At 42.0% G+C, this 24,654-nt stretch overlaps 1 pseudogene; it reads right to left on the bottom strand.

Annotated features, from left to right (window-relative positions):
* Nucleotides 1-1,356: 1,356 nt before the first annotated feature.
* Nucleotides 1,357-12,267, bottom strand: Snx18-ps1 (sorting nexin 18, pseudogene 1; annotated as a pseudogene).
* Between the last annotated feature and the right edge of the window lie 12,387 nt (nt 12,268-24,654).

Below are 24,654 nucleotides of genomic sequence, written 5' to 3'. Positions count from 1 at the left end.
GTTGCTTCCCCAATTTCTTTCTCAGAATGCTTATCCTTTGAATAGATAAAGGCTACTTATTTGTTTGAGTTAATTTTATATCCAGCCACTTTGCTGAAGTTAACAGCTGTAGGATTTTGCTGAAATTTTTGGGGTCACTTATGAATACTATCATATCATCTGCAGATAGTGATATTTTGACTTCTTCCTCTTCCATTTGTATCCCTTTGACCTTTTTTTGTTGTTGTTTTCTAATTGCTCTGGGTAGGAACTTGAATACTATATTGAATAGGTTGAGCCTTGTCTAGTCCTTGATTACAGTGGGATTGCTTCAAGTTTCTCTCCATTTAGTTTGCTGCTGACTACTGGTTTGCTACATACTGCTTTTTAAAAATGTTACTTTTTTTACTGGATATTTTAAATTTATTTACATTTCAAATGTTATCCCCTTTCCTGGTTGCTTGTCCATAAACCCATCACATCCCTCCTCCTTCTTCTATGAGGGCATTCCCCCACCCATCCACCCCCCTTTCAGCCTCCCTACCCTGACATTCCTTACACTGGGGGTGGGGTGGGGTGTAGCCTTGGCAGGACCAAGGGCTTCTCCTTCCATTGGTGCCCAACAAGGCCATCCTCTGCTACATATGCAGCTGGAGCCATGGGTCTGTTCATGTGTACTCTTTGCATGGTGGTTTAGTTCCTGGGAGCTCTGGTTGGTTTGTATTGTTCTTATGGGGTTGCAAACCCCTTCAGCTCCTTCAATCCTTTCTCTAAGTCCTCCAATGAGGATCCCATTCTCAGTTCAAGGGTTGGTTGTGAGTATTTACCTCTGTTTTTGTCATGATCTGGCAGAGCCTCTCAGGGGACAGCTATATCAGGCTCCTGTCAGCATGCACTTCTTGGCATCAATAATATCGTCTGGGTTTGATGGCTGTATGTATATGGCCTGGAAACCCAGGTGTGGCAGTCTCTAAATGGCCTTTCCTTCAAACTTTGTCACCATATCCCCTCCTATGAATATTTTTTGTTCCCCCTTCTAAGAAGGATTGAAGCATCTGCACTTTGTTCATCCTTCTTGAGTGTCACGTGATCTGTGGATTGTATCTTGGATAATTTGAGCTTTTGAGGTAATATCCACTTATCAGTGAGTACATACTGTGTGTATGTTTTTGTGATTAGGTTACCTCACTCAGGATGATATTTTCTAGTTCCATCCATTTACCTTTGAATTTCATAAAGTCATTGTTTTTAATAGCTGAGTAGTACTCCATTGTATAAATGCATCACATTTTCTGTATACATTACTAGGTTGAGGGATATCTGGGATCTTTATAGCTTCTGGCTATTATACATAATGCTGCTCCCTGCTCCCAAACCCTGTGGGAGAGAGAGTTCACTGCCCAGACAGGTGGGCACTCCTGAGACTGCAGAGGGGGAGAGACCACCAATACTACCCACCCCTTCCACATCCCTGGCCCAAGAGAAAACTGTATAGGGCGTCTGGGAACAGGAAGATAGGGGCACTCAAGCGGCAGGTCCCCTGGGGTCCAGACACCACCTGGATCTGAAGGGACCCGGTCAAGAGCTCCCTGCACCCAAATCCCATGGGAGGGAGAACTAAACCTTCAGAGGGGCAGACACGCCTGGGAAGCCAGAAGAGACTACACTCTGCCCACATTTCTGACTCCAGAGGAAAACACCTAATGCCATCTGGGACCCTGGTGCACAGGGGCCCCGGGAAAAGACGGGGCAGGCCCTTCTGGTTGCCGCCCTCACGGAGAGCTCAAAAGCAGCCCCCCAGGAGCAACTTCATCCCCAGGACCAGAGGTAAGACCAACTTTTCTGCTCCAAGTGACCTGCCTGGTGGACTCAGGACACAGGCCCACAGGAACAGCTGAATACCAGTACACAGGAAGGACTACATGCCTGAAAGAACACTCTGTTCCCATAATTGGCTGAAAGAAAACATGAAAACAAGTCTCCAGCACTCCTGACACAAAGGCCTATAGGACGGTCTAGCCACTGTCAGAAATAGCAGAACAAGGTAACACCAGAGACAACCTGATGGCGAGAGGCAAGCACAGGAACCCAAGCAACAGAAACCAAGACTACATGGCATCATCGGAGCCCAATTCTCCCACCAAAGCAAATATCTAAACACACCAGAAAAGCAAGATGTAGATTTTAAATCACATTTGATCATGATGATGGAGGACTTCAAGAAAGACATAAAGAACTCCCTTAGAGAAATGCAGGAAAACATAAATAAACAAGTAGAAGCCTATAGAGAGGAATCACAAAAATCCCTGAAAGAATTCCAGGAAAACACAATCAAATAGGTGAAGGAATTAAAAATGGAAATAGAAGCAATAAAGAAAGCACAAAGGGAAATAACCCCGCATATAGAAAACCAAAGGAGCCATAGATACAAGTATCACCAACAGAATACAAGAGATAGAAGAGAGAATCTCAGGAGCAGAAGATTCCACAGAAATCATCGACACAACTGTCAAAGATAATGTAAAACAGAAAAAGCTACTGGATGAAAACCTACAGGAAATCCAGGAATCAATGAGAAGATCAAACCTAAGGATAATAGGTATAGAAGAGAGTGAAGACTCCCAGCTCAAAGGACCAGTAAATATCTTCAACAAGATCATAGAAGAAAACTTCCCTAACCTAAAGAAAGAGATGCCCATAAACATTCAAGAAGCCTACAGAACTCCAAATAGATGGGACGAGAAAAGAAACTCCTCCCATCACGTAAGAGTCAAAACACTGAATGCACAAAACAAAGAAAGAATATTAAAAGCAGTAAGGGAAAAAGGTCAAGTAACATATAAACATATAAAGGCAGACCTATCATAATTACACCAGACTTCTCACCAGAGACTATGAAAGCCAGAACATCCTGGACAGATGTCATACAGACCCCAAGAGAACACAAATGCCAGCCCAGGTTATTCTATACAGCAAAACTCTCAATTAACATAGATGGAAAAACCAAGATATTCCATGACAAAACCAAATTTACACAATATCTTTCTACAAATCCAGCCCAACAAAGGATAGTAAATGGTAAAGCCCAAGATACACCCTACAAAAAGCAAGAAACTAATCGTCTTCGCAACAAAACAAAGAGAAGAAAAGCACACAAACACAATCTCACATCCAAATACAAATATAACAGGAAGGAACAATCTCTATTCCTTAATATCTCTCAACATCAATGGACTCAATTCCCCAATAAAAAGACATAGATTAACAAACTGGATATGCAATGAGGACCCAGCATTCTGCTGCCTACAGGAAACACACCTCAGAGACAAAGACAGACACTACAACAGAGTAAAAGGCTGGAAAACAACTTTCCAAGCAAATGGTCTGAAGAAGCAAGCTGGAATAGCCATTCTAAAATTGAATAAAATCGATTTTCAACTAAAATTCATCAAAAAAGATGAGGAAGGACACTTCATATTCATCAAAGGAAAAATCCACCAAGATGAACTCTCAATCGTAAATATCTACGCTCCAAATACAAGGGCACCTACATACATAAAAGAAACCTTACTAAAGCTCAAAGCACATATTGCACCTCACACAATAACAGTAGGAGATTTCAACACCCCACTCTCATCAATGGACAGGTCATGGAAACAGAAATTAAACAGAGACATGGACAGACTAAGACAAATCATGAACCAAATGGACTTAACAGATATTTATAGAACATTCTATCTACAAACAAAAGGATATGCCTTCTTATCACTACCTCATGATACTTTCTCCAAAATTGACCATATATTTGATCATAAAACAGGCCTCAACAGATACAGAAAGATAGAAATAATCCCATGCATCCTATCAGATCACCAGGGGCTAAAGCTGGTCCTCAATAACAATAAGGAAAGAATGCCCACATATACATTGAAGTTGAACAATGCTCTACTCAGTGTAAACCTGGTCAAGGAAGACATAAAGAAAGAAATTAAAGACTTCTTAGATTTTAATGAAAATGAAGGTACAACATACCTAACCTTATGGGACACAATGAAAGCTGTGCTAAGCAGAAAACTCATAGCTCTGAGTGCCTGCAGAAAGAAACAGGAGAGAGCATATATCAGCAGTTTGACAGCACACCTAAAAGATCTAGAACAAAAAGAAGCAAATACACAAAGGAGGAGTAGAAGGCAGTAAATAATCAAACTCACAGCTGAAATCAACTAAGTAGAAACGAAAAGGACTACACAAAGTGTCAACAGAACCAAAAGCTGGTTCTTTGAGAAAATCAACAAGATAGATAAACCCTTAGCCAGATTAACGAGAGGACACAAGAGTGTGTCCAAATTAACAAAATCAGAAATGAAAAGGGAGACATACTTACAGAATCAGAGGAAATTAAAAAAATCATCAGATCCTACTACAAAAGCCTATATTCAACAAAACTTGAAAATCTGCAGGAAATGGACAATTTCCTAGACAGATACGAAGTACCAAAGTTAAATCAAGAACAGATAAACCATTTAAACAACCCCATAACTCCTAAAGAAATAGAAGCAGTCATTAAAGTTCTCCCAACGAAAAGGAGTCCATGTCCAGATGGGTTCAGTGCAGAATTCTATCAGACCTTCATAGAAGACCTCATACCAATACTTTCCAAACTATTCCACAAAATTGAAACAGATGGAGCACTACCGAATTCCTTCTACGAAGCCACAATTACTCTTATACCTAAACCACACAAAGACACAACAAAGAAAGAGAACTTCACACCAATTTCCCTTATGAATATCGACGCAAAAATACTCAATAAAATTCTTGCAAACTGAATCCAAGAGCACATCAAAACAATCATCCACCATGATCAAGTAAGCTTCGTCCCAGGCATGCAGGGATGGTTTAATATACGGAAAACCATCAACGTGATCCATTATATAAACAAACTGAAAGAACAAAACCACATGCTCATTTCATTAGATGCTGAGAAAGCATTGACAAAATTCACCACCCCTTCATGATAAAAGTCCTGGAAAGAATAGGAATTCAAGGCCCATACCTAAACATAGTAAAAGTCATATGCAGCAAACCAGTAGCTAATATTAAACTAAATGGAGAGAAACTTGAAGCAATCCCACTAAAATCAGGGACTAGACAAGGCTGCCCACTCTCTCCCTACTTATTCAATATAGTTCTTGAAGTTCTAGCCAGAGCAATCAGACAACAAAAGGAGATCAAGGGGATACAGATTGGAAAAGAAGAAGTCAAAATATCACTCTTTGCAGATGATATGATAGTATATTTAAGTGATCCCAAAAGTTCCAACAGAGAACTACTAAACCTGATAAACACCTTCTGCAGAGTGACTGGGTATAAAATTAACTTAAATAAATCAGTAGCCTTCCTCTACACAAAAGAGAAACAAGGCGAGAAAGAAATTAGGGAAACGACACCCTTCATAATAGTCCCAAATAATATAAAATACCTCGGTGTGACTTTAACAAAGCAAGTGAAAGATCTGTATAATAATAACTTCAAGCCTCTGAAGAAAGAAATTGAAGAAGTCCTCAGAAGATGGAAAGATCTCCCCTGCTCATGGATTGGCAGGATTAATATAGTAAAAATGGCCATTTTACCAAAAGCGATCCTCAGATTCTGTGCAATCCCCATCAAAATACCAACCCAATTCTTCATAGAGTTAGACAGAACAATTTCCAAATTCATCTGGAATTAAAAAAACCCAGGATAGCTAAAACTATCCTCAACAATAAAAGGACTTCTGGGGTAATCACTATCCATGAACTCAAGTAGTATTACAGAGCAATAGTGATAAAAACTGCATGGTATTGGTACAGAGACAGACAGATAGACCAATGGAATAGAATTGAAGACCCAGAAATGAACCCACACACCTATGGTCACTTGAATTTTGACAAAGGAGCCAAAACCATCCAATGGAAATAAGATAGCATTTTCAGCAAATGGTGTTGGTTCAACTGGAGGTCAACATGTAGAGGAATGCAGATCGATCCATGCTTATCATCCTGGAAAAAGCTTAAGTCCACGTGGATCAAGGACCTCCACATCAAACCAGATACACTCAAACTAATAGAAGAAAAAGTGGGGAAGCGTCTTGAACACATGGGCACTAAAGAAAATTTCCTGAACAAAACACCAATGGCTTATGTTCTAAGATTAAGAATCGACAAATGGGATCTCATAAAACTGCAAAGCTTTTGTAAGGCAAAGGACAGTGTTGTTAGGACAAAAAGGCAACCAACATATTGGGAAAAGATCCTTACCAATCCTTCAACTGATAGAGGCCTTATATCCAAAATATAGAAAGAACTCAAGAAGTTAGACGGCAGGGAGACAAATAACCCTATTAAAAATGGGGTTCAGAGCTAAACAAAGAATTCACAGCTGAGGAAAGTGGAATGGCTGAGAAACACCTAAAGAAATGTTCAACATCTTTACTCATAAGGGAAATGCAAATCAAATCAAAACAACCCTGAGATTTCACCTCACACCAGTGAGAATGGCTAAGATCAAAAATGCAGGTTACAGCAGATGCTAGCGAGGATGTGGAGAAAGAGGAACACCCCTCCATTGCTGGTGGGATTGCAGACTGGTACAACCATTCTGGAAGTCAGTCTGGAGGTTCCTCAGAAAATTGGACATTGAACTACCTGAGGACCCAGCTATACCTCTCTTGAGCTTATACCCAAAAGATGCCCCAACATAGAACAAAGACACATGCTCCACTATTTTCACAGCAGCCTTATTTATAATAGCCAGAAGCTGGAAAGAACCCAGATGCCCTTCAACAGAGGAATGGATACAGAAAATGTGGTACAGCTACACAATAGAATATTGCTCAGCTATCAAAAACAATGACTTTATGAAATTCTTAGGCAAATGGATGGAACTGGATAATATCATCCTGAGTGAGGTAATCCAATCATAGAAAAACACACATGTTATGCACTCATTGATAAGTGGCTATTAGCCCAAATGCTCAAATTACCGTTGATACACAGAACACATGAAACTCAAGAAGGATGGCCAAAATGCAAATGCTTCACTCCTTCTTTAAAGGGGGAACAAAGTACTCTTAGGACGGATTAGGGAGGCAAAGTTTAGAACAGAGGCAGAAGGAACATCCATTCAGAGCCTGCCCCACATGTGGCCCATACTTATACAGCCACCAAACTAGATAAGATGGATGAAGCAAAGAAGTGCAGGCTGACAGGAACTGGATGTAGATCTCTCCTGAGAGACACAGCCAGAATACAGCATCATTCTGTATGCGAATGACATCATTAAAGCACTGACCTGAGAATGGGACCCCTGTTGAAGGAATCAGAGAAAGGACTGAAAGAGCTTGAAAGGGCTTGAGACCCCATATGAACACGAATGCCAACCAACCAGAGCTTCTAGGGACTAAGCCACTACCCAAAGACTATACATGGACTGACCCTGGACTCTGACCTCATAGGTAGCAATGAATAGCCTAGTAATAGCACCGTGGAAGGGGTAGCCCTTGGTCCTGCCAAGACTGAACCCCCAGTCAACGTGATTGTTGGGGGGAGGGTGGTAATGGGGGGAGGATGGGGAGGGGAACACCCATAGAGAAGAGGAGGGGAGGTGTTTGGGGGATGTTGGCCTGGAAACCGGGAAAGGGAATTACAACTAAAATGTAAATAAGAAATACCGAGTTAAGAATGATGAAAAAAATAAAATAAAATAAAAAGAATCAAAGCACCATCCAAACAAAGAGGCAAATAAATGTAATGTTCAAATCATTTGAAACGAGGAGAGCTTGCTTCTTCAATGCCAATTCAAAGTTATAACATCCAAAATTCTGGAATAAAATTAATTTTTAAATATATATGGGTTTCTTTACCTAACTGTAGTTTGCAGTCAACAAGAGGAAGTTGCTTTTTTCAGAGAACACAGCTTTTGATAACAGTGCTACGGGCATGTAATAAAGGCAACGCCACGTGATGTCACGTCTGCCTCAATGTTCTCAAGTACAAGGATTTGACCGGAGGTCAAAATGATCACAATCTGCTCTTAAAATTTCAACCCATATGTGATTACTTTGTAGAGAGTAAATGTGCTGTTAAGTAACTATACCATTTTCCTTTTCTGTTTTGGTCTTTCTGCAAGCTAACCCCGTTGGGTAACTGTGCCTCACCCCCTCCGAGACTGTACCCCCAAGCTACCATATCAGTACCAGGGTTTCTGGGGTGGTGCAAGTGTAGTTCACAGGGACAGCAGATACAAGTTCCTCAGCCTTCAGGGACAGCTTTTACATCTGTAAACTCGAGAGTCACATTATTTAGCTCAGAAACTACAGAAAACATTTGAGATTTGGGCATTTCACACCAGAACCTCTTTGTGCTTTTTAAATGAAACTGCTTTTGAATCTTTTTGGTATTTATCAGTCATTTGTAGTTCCCTTCTAATAATGTAAGATGATATTTAAAATAATTTTTAAGGTTAAATTTCTGATGGGGGCTTTATCAATATTGAGTTTTTAAAAACAGCATAAATCAGTATTTTTTCCTTCAGTACTGGAATAGAAGAAATTATTTCTGGTCCCTCCTTAAATCAACCAACAGCACTTCTTGTCATGCACAGCACTGAAATTTACAGACATTTCTGAAAATTTTTTGATTAAGTAAATGGGTCAATCACAGTGGAGTCTCATCATTCACTTAATAGTGTAGACCCATTTGAAACCAAAACAAAAAGCTGAACATTAAAATAAAATTTCAAGCTAAAAAAGAAAAAAAAAGACAGGAGACCCTCCCCCAAACAGAGATGGAGTGTGTTGTCACCCACTGCTTCTATACTTTATCCCTGATTGGATTCTTCCCCACGTGCTAAGGGCATTGTAGGAATCTTCAGGCCCAGTCTGTGTGACCCTGGAGTCGAGGCCATGTACTACAAACAGGTGTAAGGGAATACGGTGCACTGCCTTTTCTCCTAGGAGACTTCACATCCAGAGACAGCAGAGCGAGTTTCTCATGCTTCTGTCACTGCCAGCATCTTACCAGGCGATGCTTCCTGTGCAAAGTGATGGCCACTGATTCTTTCCCCTGCCCCCCAAAATGGGAGGTTTTCATTGGCTTGTCACCAGTGCCCACCTTTTGCTCCTTCCATCAGAAGTTGGGGCTCATACACAGGTGGGACAGAGAAGAACCAGTCTGAAGGCACAAAGATGCAGAGCTGCTCTAGTTGGAGTTTGTAAACAGAGTAGGTTGAGTTTAGGTCATCTCTATCTATGAGACTAAAAAGGCATCCTCAGTAGGCTTTACCCAGCCAGCTTCTTTGAGACTCTTCATGGGCTTTGGGGTCTATAAAGTACACACGAATATACCCATACTTCAAAAGCAATAAGGCAAATAGTATAACCATTTACAAAAGTTACAATGGTAGTGTAGGCATGCATAGTATAATTTAGTTACAAAGTGTGGTACTGTTTCTGCTACATAACCATATTAACTGCTTCTCACCTACATAATTATATATATCCAGCCGAGTTTCAGTTGAACACAAAACCGTCCTTGTATCACCGCCTGTAGTTGGCAATAGCTCTTAGAAAGCAGTTTTTGTTCTGCTGTAGAAATTATCCTTGAACTGAAAACAGGTGCGCGGTCCCATGTGCAGTTATTAGATGCTGTTATATTTGTGACGAGCTTTCTCCAACTTCTGGGTCACTTTTTGGAAAAATATTGTTGTAAAAAATGCTGCATCTGTTATTTAAAGTCTCTTACTCCAATTTGATTGAAGTGATGAATCTCGGCCAACGTGGCAAAGCAACTAGTGTTACAGCGGTCTTGAATGCCATTGGCCTTTTAGACCTCCATCTTCCCTTCTTCCACGTGTTGTCTACTCTCCTTTACTTTGGTAAGAGCTCCTTTCTGAACATGGATGATGTCTGGGAAATTGGCCAGGTGCCCCTGATATAGTGCTAACAAGTCCATGACTGGGACTGGGTCCTGCCTGGGCTACTCAGCGAAGAGTTCAACGATGGCATCATAGGCGACTCCAGTAAAGGCAATGGCCTTATTCAGACTCACGGAGAAGGTCTGCTGATCCAGCTCAAAGGCTTGGCTGAGGCTCGGGAAGGACTGGCCCACCTTCTGATACTCATTCTTGAAGCCAGTCACCTGTTTGTGTGCAAACTCCTTGGCAGTGTGGTTGAGCTGCAACGGCTGTCCGCTGTCGTCCATCATCTTGGTGAAGCATTTGAAGCCATCGATCTTGCTTTCCACCTCCTGCAGGTCTAGGGCAGCGGCAGGTGGTATGCTCAGAGTGAGGAAGAGGTTGGGGCCCACCATCTCATCCTTCTCAGCCTTCTGCTGTTTCCAGGCCTTCTCATCAGTGCTGCTGGGGCAGGTCAGGAAATGCTGGAAGACGTCCCACTGGGCTGGCCATGTGGTTCATCCACCAGATCAGACCCTTCCTGTGCTTTCTCTGCCAGGAGCGCATACAGCCAGTAGAAGTGCTTATAGCGCCTGTGCACAGGCACCTGGGTATGCGTGGGTACCAGCTTGTAAGAGATGTAGCTCTTCATACCCTTGAACTTGGTCTGCTTGGTGGGGTCCTCGATGGTGCACTGGAAGGGGTAGGGATTCTCCTGACACTCGGGGCGTAGGGATCCAGCACCATGCACAGCTTGTCGCCATCCTTAATGAAGCCTGATGCCTCTCCCAGCAGGAAGGCCTCCCCGCCCTACTTGAGGAAGGTGGAGAAGCTAGTGAGGTTGTGTCTCACCATGGCGGGAGCTCTTAGCTCCAGAAGCCCAGCGGGAGCCCAGCGACAGGTGCGAGCGTGTGGATAGAAGGTAGCGGCTGGGCGGGCCACCGCCTGCTGTTAAGGTCCTGGTAGGCGCCGCTGCCCAACGCTCCTGGCTTGTCTGCCACTGTGGAGCTATCGTCCTGCTCGTCGTTCCAGTCATCCTCGCTGCCAAGGCAGGCCTGGTAAACACCATAGAGCTGCTGAGGCGACCGCTGCGGGGAGCCCCCTCCGTAGGGAAAGCCAGTGCGGGGCAGCTGGAAGGAACCCGGCGACACCTGCAGCTGCAGCAGCGGCTGGAAGGCAGTGGGCGACAGGACAGGCAGAGGCTGGAACCACCCGGCCGCACCTGGGCATAGCGGGCCAGAGCTCTCAGACGCTGGGGGCCAGACTCCAGCGCATGGATCACGTGCACGTACGAGGCGGGAAAGAGACAGTGGTTGGGGGTTGGGGATTTAGCTCAGTGGTAGAGCGCTTGCCTAGCTCCGAAAAAAAGAACCAAAAAAAAAAAAAAAAAAAAAAGAGAGAGAGACAGTGGTGGCTGTGGCCATTCATCCCTTCCAGCCAGTCCTCGATGTACTGCTGACTGCACAAGCTCAACACCTCGTGCTCCCACAGGAAGCACGGACCTAAATGCATGAAATGCTTTTGACTACTGAGTTCACAATTGCTTTTAATATATTCTGTTTTTCTGCATTATATGTATTTGTACATGTCCAAGCTTTTCTCTGTTCTGTGGAGAAGACATGAAGCCACAACTCCACTTACTTTCTCGCCCTAGCACTCCTCAATATTCACCAGTGTTAAGAAAGACTCTAAATGGGTGTTCCTTCTGCCTCTGTTTTAATCTTTGCCTCCCTATCCCCTGCCAAGTGTATTCTTGTTCCCCTTTTAAAGAAGGAGTGAAGCATTCGCATTTTGATCAGCCGCCTTGAGTTTCATGTGTTTTGTGCATCTAGGATAATTCAAGCATTTGGGCTAATAGCCACTTATCAATGAGTGCATACCATGTGTGTTTTTCTGTGATTGGGTTACCTCACTCAGGATGATATTGTCCAGTTCCCTCCATTTGTCTATGAATTTCATAAAGTCATTGTTTTTGATAGCTGAGTAATATTCATGTGGTCCATACATATACAGCCACCCAATTAGACAAGATGGATGAAGCAAAGAAGTGCAGGCTGACAGGAACTGGATGTAGATCTCTCCTGAGAGACATAGCCAGAATACAGCAAATACAGAGGCGAATGCCAGCAGCAAACCACTGAACTGAGAACGGGACCCCCGTTGAAGGAATCAGAGAAAGAACTGGAAGAGCTTGAAGGAGCTCGAGACCCCTTATGAACAACAATGCCAAGCAACCAGAGCTTCCAGGGACTAAGCCACTACCTAAAGACTATACATGGACTGACCCTGGACTCTGACCTCATAGGTAGCATTGAGTATCCTAGTAAGATCACCAGTGGAAGGGGAAGCCCTTGGTCCTGGTAAGACTGAACCCCCAGTGAATGTGATTGTTGGGGGGAGGGCGGCAATGGGGGGAGGATGGGGAGGGAAACACCCATATAGAAGGGGAGGGGGGGGTTAGGGGGATGTTGGCCTGGAAACCAGGAAAGGGAATAACAATCGAAATGTAAATAAGAAATACTCACGTTAATAAAGAAAAAACGGGAAAAAAAAAGAAACAACAACAAAAAAAGACTCTAAAGTGCTTTTGAAGAGAGAGGTCTTGATGTACAATGGAAGTTGATGAAGTTCAACTTCATATATTTTGTATAGCAAAAGGAGAGAAAAAAGAAACATATATAACAATTAAATGGATATAATTCCTGAGTAGTCTTAAAGCAGTCCCAATATCCAAACTCTTAATACTGAGAAATGTTCAATATTATTGCAGGAAGCACCATTTATATACTCACCAGGACTTACAATACAGAGGTGAACATATATATATATATATATATATATATATATATATATACATCTCCGGGAGGAAGAACTCTCAAGATTACTGTGACCAAAAGAAAACATAGTTGAGATGACATCAACCTCATGGGAGAATCCTGATGTGTTATGTAAGCCTTGACATTATCTCCTCTTGGTTAACTTGTACTTGGCTATTGAAGTGTCTAATGGGCATATATTACATGTTAATAAAGTCCACCTTAAACATCCAGATGTCAGTAATAAGAAAGACTTTCTAAGAGAATGAAATAGAAGATTTCATTAATAACAAAGTTTCAAAATTAAGTCTCAGATTTTGATGATGAGAATCTTCTAAAAAGACACAAAATCAAAATGTGTAGCATGTTGTCTTATGCATTGTATTTGCTCAATAAAAGTCAACCATGATGATTATGACAGTTGATGGTATCTTTGCTTTCTAAGAAGCAAATCTATCCAATCCATTGCTCAAATTCTCTTTAGCCCCCACTATTTTAATTTCTAAGACAAAAGAATAAGAATTATTCAATAAATACTAATTATATTCTGCATGGTTGTCATCAATATTCATAACTGCTGACAAGTGATAATTTCTGCTCTTGTAGAAACAGCCTTCTCCATAACTAGATACAGGGATTTTTGTGACTCCTCTCTATGGGCTTCTACTTGTTTATCTATGATTTCCTGGAATTCTTTCAGGGATTTTTGTGACTCCTCTCTATGGGCTTCTACTTGTTTAATTATGATTTCCTGGAATTCTTTCAGGGATTTTTGCGATTCCTCTCTGTAGGCTTCTACTTGTTCTCTAAGGGAGTTCTTCACGTCTTTCTTGAAGTCCTCCAGCATCATGATCAAAAATGATTTTGAAACTAGATCTTGCTTTTCTGGTGTGTTTGGATATTCCGTGTTTGCTTTGGTGGGAGAATTGGGCTCCGATGATGCCATGTAGTCTTGGTTTCTGTTGCTTGGGTTCCTGCACTTGCCTCTTGCCATCAGATTATCTCTAGTGTTACTTTGTTCTGCTATTTCTGACAGTGGCTAGACTGTCCTATAAGCCTGTGTGTCAGGAGTGCTGTAGATCTGTTTTCCTGTTTTCTTTCAGCCAGTTATGGGGACAGAGTGTTCTGCTTTCGGGCGTGTAGTTTTTCCTATCTACAGGTCTTCAGCTGTTCCTGTGGGCCTGTGTCTGGTGTTCACCAGGCAGGTCACTTGCAGCAGAAAAGTTGGTCTTACCTGTGGTCCCGAGGCTCAAGTTTGCTCGTGGGGTGCTGCCTAGGAGCTCTCCGTGGTGGCAGCAACCAGGAAGATCTGCCTCCATAACTAGATACATAAGTAGCAAATTTTGCTGGTGGAATGTGTGCTGTGTGAGCCATGAGTATAAACAATGCTGCACATTAAAGTCATCAGGGGCAAGGCATTTGGGTGTAGAGACTGTTAGAAATGCCTCCTTGAAAAGAAGACACCCAAGTCCCATGCAGGTTCAAGAGTTCAGCAGAGAAAGGTCTGAAGATTAGGGAAATATAAAATGGGGATACTTAATAATTTTGCTGATTGATATTTATTTCAGAATCCTCAACCTTGTTTTCTCTATGTGGGCTTATGTGTCTGTATATATTCTATTTTTCTTGTGCCCCTTTCTCTCTATTTATCTGTTTTGCCCTATGCTGACATGTTAATTTTCTTCTATATCATAACATATCATATTATAATTTCTCAGAAGTTAGTTTTATAATGAGAGATAAAAAGGGTCATGGGATGGGTGGATCTGGATGGGGGAGAATATGTGAGGGGAATTTGGTAGGATAGAGGGCAAAGAAATAGTAATTAGTATAAATGAGAAAAATTTTAAACAATAAAAGAATAACAAAAAAAGAAGCCTTCTTTAATATTTGTTTACATAGCAACAGACCATTTATGACATACAAGCTATAGGTTTTACAACTTCATTAGAGATTTAGCAAATATTCTGGTAGAACATTGTTGAATAATTTAAAAGCAATCTAGTGAAGTCTAGCCATGACCAGTGTTAGGTTGAACTGTTGTAAGCACAATTTTCTAAGGGCACATGGTCATATGACTGCAGTTAGATACTGGAAAACAAGTGAAAGGAAAGAAAACAGTTATCAAAGGAACACTTAGAAAAGTTTAGGAACTTCACACCCGACGAGTTATTGCTCTCTGGCTTTCAAGCAGGCATAGACTCCCGTTAAAGCACAGACAGGGAATGGCAATGCTGAAGTCAAATAGGATTTGGATGGAAAGAAAGATAAGGTCTTTGAGTTATCATCATACAGTTTTGCTTGTCTCCTGTTTTCTGAAATGCCTCCAGCTGCATCTTCCTGAGGACTCAGGGTTGCAAGAGACTTGAAAAAAAACCCTAAATTTAGAGCTTCTTTCTCATCTACCTCCTTCCCTGTAGTTGTAATTATGTACTTTCTTTTTTTTTTTTTTTTTAGTTTTTTCCGGAGCTGGGGATCGAACCCAGGGCCTTGCGCCTGCTAGGCAAGCGCTCTACCGCTGAGCTAAATCCCCAACCGTCATTATGTACTTTCATTCACTTGTTTTGATCCCTTGCCAGCCTTCCACTTAATACTTTCTTTCTTTTTTTTTTTTTTCCGGAGCTGGGGACCGAACCCAGGGCCTTGCGCTTCCTAGGTAAGCGCTCTACCACTGAGCTAAATCCCCAGCCCTACTTTCTTCTTTTGAGCTATTCTTTCCTATCTTTCGTTCAGGCCCATCATCTTCCAGTTCTCTTTTAGATTCTGTTTCCACACTATGCAGAGAAAGGGCAGGAGAGAAGTCAGTGGGTAGATATTGAAAATGGCCTTTCTGTAGCTGAGGTTCTATTTGTGAAGATATTATCAGTGCAATAGAATTCAGTTTCCTTAGGGTATTGAACAGTGAATACAGAGCTTTCATTGATTGTGGTTGTGACATAGGCACAGAGTGTGCTATAGCAGGAAGTGAAAGTAATGGAGAAACTTAGTTGAGGTTGGTAGCTTGGGTAGTGACATCTCTCTGTTCACAGTGTCTCCTTTCAGGACTAGTACCTTGGGAGATTCTGTGTTTTGTTAAGGACAGAAGAACTAGGAAAATGATAAAGAGTGCTAAGCAAAATTGTCACATTAAGTAATGATTTCAGTTCACACAGATATATCAGCAAGGACTATGTTCTCAGTGCAGGTCAGAGTTCTGAAGGTGAGATAATTTTTTAAACCATCCCAAAATTGGACACTGACATAACTGATGCTATTTTTTTTTCTGATACTTAATACTAAAAGCCCTGCCTACCTCTCAGGGTGATGGTAAAGACCAACTGATATGATCTATATGCAAACACACACTGAATATTTCAAAGTACACATCACTATTGCTTCATATATTTCTCAGAATTCATATTCTGTCAAGTTCTATAAAATTCCACATGTTTCACCAGTGACTATGATCTGTCTTACCATGTCTTAGAGATTTGTCAAAGAGAACTTCAAATCAATTTCCCTTAAGAATATTGATGCAAAAATACTCAATAACATCCTCAAAAACTTTATCCATCATGATCAAGTAGGCTTCATCTAAGGGATGCAGAGATGGTTCAATATGGAACTCCATCAACATAACCCACTATATAAACAAACTCAAAGAAAAGAACCACATGATCATCTCATTCAACACGTCATTTCTCATAGAGAAAACACTGGATAAAATTTAACACCCCTTCATGATAAAAGTCTTGGAAAGATCAGGAATTCAAGGCCCATATCTAAATATAGTAAAAGCAATATAGAGCAAACCAGTAGCGAACATTAAACTAAATGGAGAGAAACTTGAAGCAATCCCACTAAAATCAGGGACTAGACAAGGCTACCCACTCTCTCCCTATCTATTCAATATAGTACTCAGTCTTAGCCAGAGCAAGCAGACAACAAAAGGATGTCAAAGGGATACAAATTGGAAAGGAAGAAGTCAAAATATCACTATTTTAAGATGATATGATAGTATACTTGTGACCCCAAACGGTCCACCAGAGAACTACTAAGCCTGCTAAACAACTTCAGCAAAATGCCTAGGTATAAAATTAACTCAAACAAATAAGTAGTCTTCCTCTACTCAAAGAATATACAGGCTGAGACAGAAATTAAGGCAATGACATCCTTCTCAATAGTCATAAATAATATAAAATGCCTCAGTATGTCTCTAACCAAAAAAGTGAAAGATCTGTATGATAAGAACTTCAAGTCTCTGAAGAAAGGAATTGAAGATCTCAGAAAATGGAAAAGAGCCCCCATACTCATGAATTGGCAGGATTAAAGTGGTCAAAATGTGCATCTTACCAAAAGCAATCTTCAGATTCAGTGCAATCCCCTTCAAACTTCCTATTATTGTGTGAGGTGCAATGTGTGCTTTGAGCTTTAGTAAGGTTTCTTTCATGTATGTAGGTGCCCTTGTATTTGGAGCATAGATATTTAGGATTGAGAGTTCATCTTGGTGAATTTTTCCTTTGATGAATATTAAATGTCCTTCCTTTTTTGATGACTTTTGGTTGAAAATTGATTATATTCTATACTAGAATGGCTACTCCAGCTTGCTTCTTCAGATCATTTGCTTGGAAAGTTGTTTTCCAGCCTTTCAGTCTGAGTTAGTATCTGTCTTTGTCTCTGAGGTGTGTTTCCTGTAGGCAGCAGAATGCAGGGTCCTCATTGCGTATCCAGTTTGTTAATCTATGTCTTTTTATTGGGGGAACTGAGTCCATTGACATTGAGAGATATTAAGGAATAGACATTGTTGCTTCCTGTTATATTTGTATTTGGATGTGAGATTATGTTTGTGTGCTTTTCTTCTCTTTGTTTTTTTTGCCAAGATGATTAGTTTCTTGCTCTTTCTAGGGTTTAGCTTGTCTCCTTATGTTGGGCTTTACCATTTATTATCCCTTGTAGTGCTGGATGTGTAGAAAGATACTGTGTAAATTTGGTTTTGTCATGGAATATCTTGGTTTCTCCATCTATGTTAATTGAGAGTTTTGCAGGATACAGTAACCTGGGCTGGCATTTGTGTTCTCTTAGGGTCTGTATGACATCTGTCCAGGATCTTCTGGCTTTCATAGTCTCTGGTGAGAAGTCTGGTGTGCTTCTGATATGTCTGCCTTCATATGTTACTTGACCTTTTCCCCTTACTGCTTTTAATATTCTTTCTTTATTTTGTATATTTGGAGTTTTGACTATTATGTGACGGGAGGATTTTCTTTTCTGGTCCAATCTATTTGGAGTTCTGTAGGCTTCTTGTATGTTTATGGGCATCTTTTTTTTAGGTTAGGGAAGTTTTCTTCTATGATTTTGTTGAAGATATTTGCTGGTCCTTTGAGCTGGGAGTCTTCACTCTCTTCTATACTTATTATCCTTAGGTTTGATCTTCTCATTGAGTCCTAGATTTCCTGTATGTTTTGACCAGTAGCTTTTTACATTTTACATTATCTTTGACTGTTGTGTCGATGATTTCTGTGGAATCTTCTGCTCCTGAGATTCTCTCTTCTATCTCTTGTATTCTGTTGGTGATGCTTGTATCTGTGGCTTCTTGTCTCTTCCTTTGGTTTTCTATATCCAGGGTTGTTTCCCTTTGTGCTTTCTTTATTGCTTCTATTTCCATTTTTAATTCCTTCACCTGTTTGATTGTGTTTTCCTGGAATTCTTTCAGGGATTTTTGTGATTCCTCTCTATAGGCTTCTACTTGTTTATTTATGTTTTCCTGCGTTTCTCCAAGGCAGTTCTTTTTTTTTTATTTTTTTTTATTTTTTATTTTTTTTTTATTAACTTGAGTATTTCTTATATACATTTCAAGTGTTATTCCCTTTCCCGGTTTCCGGACAAACATCACCCTCCCCCCTCCCCTTCCTTATGGGTGTTCCCCTCCCAAACCTCCCCCCATTGCCACCCTCCCCGCATAGTCTAGTTCACTGGGGGTTCAGTCTTAGCAGGACCCAGGGCTTCCCCTTCCACTGGTGCTCTTACTAGGATATTCATTGCTACCTATGGGGACAGAGTCCAGAGTCAGTCCATGTATAGTCTTTAGGTAGTGGCTTAGTCCCTGGAAGCTCTGGTTGCTTGACATTGTTGTACTTTTGGGGTCTCGAGCACCTTCAAGCTCTTCCAGTTCTTTCTCTGATTCCTTCAACGGGGGACCTATTCTCAGTTCAGTGGTTTGCTGCTGGCATTCGCCTCTGTATTTGCTGTATTCTGGCTGTGTCTCTCAGGAGCGATCTACATCCGGCTCCTGTCGGTCTGCACTTCTTTGCTTCATCCATCTTGTCTAATTGGGTGGCTGTATATGTATGGGCCAGCTGTGGGGCAGGCTCTGAATGGGTGTTCCTTCAGTCTCTGTTTTAATCTTTGTCCAAGGCAGTTCTTTATGTCTTTCTTGAAGTCCCCCATCATCATGATCAAATGTGATTTAAAATCTAGGTCTTGCTTTTCCGGTGTGTTTGGATATTCAGTGTTTGCTTTGGTGGGAGAATTGGGCTCCAATGATGCCATGTAGTCTTGGTTTCTGTTGCTTGGGTTCCTGTGCTTGCCTCTCGCCATTAGGTTGTCTCTGGTGTTACCTTGTTTTGCTATTTCTGACAGTGGCTAGACTGTCCTATAGGCCTGTGTGTCAGGAGTGCTGTAGACCTGTTTTCCTGTTTTCTTTAAGCCAGTTGTGGGAACAGAGTTTACTGCTTTTGGGCATGTAGTCTTTCCTGCCTACTAGTCTTCAGCTGTTCCTGAAGCAGGACACAAATGGGACTGTGTCCTGAGTTGACCAGGCAGGTCGCTTGGAGCAGAAAAGTTGGTCTTACCTGTGGTCCCGTGGCTCAAGTTGCTCGTGGTTGGGCTGCTTTTGAGGTCTACATGAGGGTGGCAACCAGGAGGGCCTGTGCCATCTCTTCCTGGAGCCCCTGTGCACCAGGGTCCCAGATGGTGTTAGGTGTTTTCCTCTGGAGTCAGAAATGTGGGCAGTGTGTAGTCTCTTCTGGCCTTCCAGGCATGTCTGCCCCTCTGAAGTTTTAGCTCTCCCTCCCATGGGATTTGGGTGCAGAGAGCTGTTAATCGGTCCTTTCAGGTCTGGGCGGTGTCTGGACCGCAGGGGACCTGCCGCTCCAGTGCCCCTCATTGCATGATTCTTAAGGACCTAGTTGGCAGTGTTCCAGCTTTGGGAGATGGGTGTGGGTGGGGTGCAAGTATCTTAAATTGTTGGGAGCGATGCCCTTGAATCCCTCCATTATTGATGTTATTATTATGGTTAGAATTAAGTATGACTAGGTCCATGGAAAATTCCCAGCCAGCCGCAGAAGACTAATACAAATCTGGTGGACAAGATGAATAATGATATAATAAAGTATTGACCTTGCTGAGAAATACATCTGACATCAATGTACCCAATGTGATGACCTGTAATCTTTCTGAAGAACCAACATCCTACTGACTAATAGATATGACAAACCTATGACCATTCTAACCTCCTGTCAACATCAGCGGATTCCCTGACCACACGAATACTGTGTCCTTGGCCTGCGTAAATGTTTCATACTTTCCCCTCCTTCTGTTATGGTATAAATTCAGCCTTGAAAGAAATAAAATTGATTCAGCCTTGATCAGACTCTTGTCTTGGTGTCCTTCTGCGTCTCTTCTCCTCCATTCTCTTCCAGGTACCCTCAGCACCATCGTTCAAATGGCGTCCAATGTGCCGCTGTTTGGAGGTCTCCTGGAGGAGAACGTCATCCCCCATGAATAGACAGTCCTGTCTTCCTTCTTTGTCGGAGCCTTTGCTCCCTCTCGGTGCTTTAGCTCCCCCTCAGAGCCTTTGCTCCCTACTTGGAGCCTTTGCTCGCCCACTTCTGGCAACCATGGACTGCCTGACCTTGGTTCAGAGGCTTGGTGTGTGTTTCTCCCCAGACGACGCAGATCTCAGTGGTGAGTGATGGGACAAGCATTATGCAGTCACCTTTTGTGACAGGACTCAGGGAGTCATTCAGGATGTGAGGAATAGGGTTAAGAAAAAAGATTTAAAGAAATTCTTAGATTTTGTAGGAAATATTTGTCTGTAGTTCCCTCAGGAAGGAACAATTGATAACAAAAGATAGTGTAGAATTAGTGATTGTTTTATAGGTCAGCTAACACTGTTGCTGAGGTTTGCCCTCTGTAAGGAGTAAAAGTTGTGTGCTTTTTGGGTTCGAGGTTGCCTCTTCCTGTGTGGATGAGCAGCCCCACGTATGTGGATTTAAAACCTATACCTTCATGCTATTGCAGCAGTCACTTTGTCAATCTGTGCTCTGTGGGTTGTGCTACTGAGGTAAGGCCACTATGGTGTCTTACAACATTTTGGTGCATTGGCGGGGAATTGCACTCCCCCCAGACCACAATTGGCTAAGAGATCGGAGGTAAGCTCGAGCAAATATGTGTTTTATGTTCTGTGTTACTTTCTGTTTTGTCTCTGTGTCATGTTGTCTCGTTTTTGTTTCATGTTGTCTTGTGTTGTCCACGTCTTGTGTCTGAAGGGCTCGAGTCCCTTCAGAGGGGGTTCAAGTCCCCCCCGGAGAGGGATTACAGTTGCCTCAGTGGTCACTGTGGGTCCGGTGAGGGGCTTATGTTTGTGACAGGCAGACATGCTAGTTGTCACAGGCCACAGGCCCTAAAGGATGCTCTAGGAGGAGAAAGGGACCTAGAGGATACTCTAGAATCCCGTTGGGAGGTGGAATCAGTCGGTCTGCCTCATCCTGGAAGCAGCTATGGTTAAGCTCCAGTTTGGGCCAGGTACTGAAAGGTATCAGGCATCTGTTAGGACGCCTTGTCTTGGTCTTGTTTGTCTAGTTTGTTTTCTGTGGTATTGTCGAGTATCTTTTTGGCTTTTGTTTTGTTTTTGGACTTGGACTGACGACTCTGTTTGAAATCATGGACTTAAGACTGTTTGAAATCATGGAACTGTTTGTTTTGTTTGTCAAGGAGTTTTATTTGGTCCTCTTGATGCTTAACTTGGAAATAATTTGCATGAGAAAAATTGTTTTCTGCGAGGGAGTTTTGTCTTTCTCTCTTAAGCCTCCTCCCCAAACAGAGATTCCCCTCCCTTTGCTTTCCTTGTCCAGTCTAGCTGCTGTTAACAGTTCATCACACATGTATATGTAGGACTCCAGGTTAGTGAGTGATCATGTCTGAAGCAGGCATAAACAAGAACTTGAAAGCTTTGCCTTGGATCCTGAAGAAAGGATCTCCTTGTTGCTTAGACATTCACAGCTTCTAAGGAAAGGACAGAACAGAGTGAGGAAGTGTGGGGCTAAGGGTGGCACGTTCACTGGGGGTTCAGTCTTGGCAGGACCAAGGGCTTCCCCTTCCACTGGTGCTCTTTTTTTTTTTTTTTTATTAACTTGAGTATTTCTTATATACATTTCGAGTGTTATTCCCTTTCCCGGTTTCCGGGCAAACATCCCCCTCCCCCCTCCCCTTCCTTATGGGTGTTCCCCTCCCAACCCTCCCCCCATTGCCGCCCTCCCCCCATAGACTAGTTCACTGTGGGTTCAGTCTTAGCAGGACCCAGGGCTTCCCCTTCCACTGGTGCTCTTACTAGGATATTCATTGCTACCTATGGGGTCAGAGTCCAGGGTCAGTCCATGTATAGTCTTTAGGTAGTGGCTTAGTCCCTGGAAGCTCTGGTTGCTTGGCATTGTTGTACTTTTGGGGTCTCGAGCCCCTTCAAGCTCTTCCAGTTCTTTCTCTGATTCCTTCAATAGGGGACCTATTCTCAGTTCAGTGGTTTGCTGCTGGCATTCGCCTCTATATTTGCTGTATTCTGGCTGTGTCTCTCAGGAGCGATCTACATCCGGCTCCTTTCGGTCTGCACTTCTTTGCTTCATCCATCTTGTCTAATTGGGTGGCTGTATATGTATGGGCCACATGTGGGGCAGGCTCTGAATGGGTGTTCCTTCAGTCTCTGTTTTAATCTTTGCCTCTCCCTTCCCTGCCAAGGGTATTCTTTTTCCTCATTTAAAGAAGGAGTGAAGCATTCACATTTTGATCATCCGTCTTGAGTTTCGTTTGTTCTAGGGATCTAGGGTAATTCAAGCATTTGGGCTAATAGCCACTTATCAATGAGTGCATACCATGTATGTCTTTCTGTGATTGGGTTAGCTCACTCAGGATGATATTTTCCAGTTCCAACCATTTGCCTACGAATTTCATAAACTCGTTGTTTTTGATAGCTGAGTAATATTCCATTGTGTAGATGTACCACATTTTCTGTATCCATTCCTCTGTTGAAGGGCATCTGGGTTCTTTCCAGCTTCTGGCTATTATAAATAAGGCTGCGATGAACATAGTGGAGCACGTGTCTCATTATATGTTGAGGCATCTTTTGGGTATATGCCCAAGAGAGGTATAGCTGGATCCTCAGGCAGTTCAATGTCCAATTTTCTGAGGAACCTCCAGACTGATTTCCAGAATGGTTTTACCAGTCTGCAATCCCACCAACAATGGAGGAGTGTTCCTCTTTCTCCACATCCTCGCCAGCATCTGCTGTCACCTGAGTTTTTGATCTTAGCCAATCGCACTGGTGTGAGGTGAAATCTCAGGGTTGTTTTGATTTGCATTTCCCTTATGACTAAAGATGTTGAACATTTCTTTAGGTGTTTCTCAGCCATTCGGCATTCCTCAGCTGTGAATTCTTTGTTTAGCTCTGAACCCCATTTTTTAATAGGGTTATTTGTTTCCCTGCGGTCTAACTTCTTGAGTTCTTTGTATATTTTGGAAATAAGGCCTCTATCTGTTGTAGGATTGGTAAAGATCTTTTCCCAATCTGTTGGTTGCCGTTTTGTCCTAACCACAGTGTCCTTTGCCTTACAGAAGCTTTGCAGTTTTATGAGATCCCATTTGTCGATTCTTGATCTTAGAGCATAAGCCATTGGTGTTTTGTTCAGGAAATTTTTTCCAGTGCCCATGTGTTCCAGATGCTTCCCTAGTTTTTCTTCTATTAGTTTGAGTGTGTCTGGTTTGATGTGGAGGTCCTTGATCCACTTGGACTTAAGCTTTGTACAGGGTGATAAGGATGGATCGATCTGCATTCTTCTACATGTTGCCCTCCAGTTGAACCAGCACCATTTGCTGAAAATACTATCTTTTTTTCCATTGGATGGTTTTGGCTCCTTTGTCAAAAATCAAGTGCCCATAGGTGTGTGGGTTCATTTCTGGGTCTTCAATTCTATTCCATTGGTCTATCTGTCTGTCTCTGTACCAATACCATGCAGTTTTTATCACTATTGCTCTGTAATACTGCTTGAGTTCAGGGATAGTGATTCCCCCTGAAGTCCTTTTATTGTTGAGGATAGCTTTAGCTATCCTGGGTTTTTTGTTATTCCAGATGAATTTGCAAATTGTTCTGTCTAACTCTTTGAAGAATTGGATTGGTATTTTGATGGGGATTGCATTGAATCTGTAGATTGCTTTTGGTAAAATGGCCATTTTTACCACATTAATCCTGCCAATCCATGAGCATGGGAGATCTTTCCATCTTCTGAGGTCTTCTTCAATTTCTTTCCTCAGTGTCTTGAAGTTCTTATTGTACAGATCTTTTACTTGCTTGGTTAAAGTCACACCGAGGTACTTTATATTATTTGGGTCTATTATGAAGGGTGTCGTTTCCCTAATTTCTTTCTCGGCTTGTTTCTCTTTTGTATAGAGGAAGGCAACTGATTTATTTGAGTTAATTTTATACCCAGCCACTTTGCTGAAGTTGTTTATCAGCTTTAGTAGTTCTCTGGTGGAACTTTTGGGATCACTTAAATATACTATCATGTCATCTGCAAATAGTGATATTTTGACCTCTTCTTTTCCGATCTGTATCCCTTTGATCTCCTTTTGTTGTCTGATTGCTCTGGCTAGAACTTCAAGAACTATATTGAATAAGTAGGGA

Source organism: Rattus norvegicus, chromosome 1 (genome assembly GCF_036323735.1).
Source record: "Rattus norvegicus strain BN/NHsdMcwi chromosome 1, GRCr8, whole genome shotgun sequence".
Lineage (NCBI taxonomy): Eukaryota > Metazoa > Chordata > Mammalia > Rodentia > Muridae > Rattus > Rattus norvegicus.
Note: the sequence above shows the minus strand (reverse complement) of the source record. Positions and strands in the feature narration are given on the sequence as shown.